Source organism: Lupinus angustifolius, chromosome LG06 (assembly GCF_001865875.1).
Source record: "Lupinus angustifolius cultivar Tanjil chromosome LG06, LupAngTanjil_v1.0, whole genome shotgun sequence".
Taxonomy (NCBI): Eukaryota; Viridiplantae; Streptophyta; class Magnoliopsida; order Fabales; family Fabaceae; genus Lupinus; species Lupinus angustifolius.
The window spans coordinates 11,524,638-11,525,552 of record NC_032014.1 but is presented as its reverse complement, the minus strand read 5'-3'; positions in this window follow the sequence as shown (position 1 = coordinate 11,525,552).

Below are 915 nucleotides of genomic sequence, written 5' to 3'. Positions count from 1 at the left end.
TAAAACATTTTTACTAAAACTAACCTTTTAAAATAAGATCATTAAGCTAGACTTATCATTTTTAAATTAAGTCAATTTAAACAAAATCAATACTTTTTAAGTAAATCTTACCATTTTAAAGTAAGTTCACTTAACTAAGATTCAACATTTTTAAATCATTTTACCATCTAAGACTTCATAACACTTTTAGTTTATAAAGTCAAGACTTGTAGGTAAATCTCATTATTTCAGGTATATACTACTATAACAAATTTTCATGAACATCTTAACACCTCCTAATTTTTTAGGAAAAACCTCAAAGGTTAGTAAGTGTTAATTTCATAGTCATGAAAAGAAATCCTAAGGTAAGACTATCTACTACTTTAATATCCAAAACTTCATAACACTTTAAGTTTATGAAGTCAAGACTTTAATAAATCATCTTTTATCACAAATCGTTATTTTAACTTGAAAATCAAAGAGTAAAATATGCTAAACCACTTTTAAAACATAATACTTTCAAAAAATGAAACATTTTCAAAAACAACTCATCAACATCATAAATTTTCAAGAACATAATACAAACTTTTTCCTAAACATTAAAGGTTCCTTTGATGTTAAAATCATCACCTTTAAACATATTCAAATACTAACAATAATTTCTAATATTTCCAAAGAAAAACTCATCTAACCTTGTCCAATGATATAGTTTTTCTATCTAAGAACAATGAAGAAATTTCAAGATTTACAAAAGTCAAAAACTACATAAAGGTTCATATGATTTATTATTATCCCCTTTAGTTATGCCTTCATAAGATACTTAAAGAACAAATATAAACTCTAGTTTATGAACAACATAATAAAAGCTCATAACTTTCTATGAAGTATGAGAAGAAGATGAAAAAGAGAAAATAAAAGACTACCTTAGTTTGTATA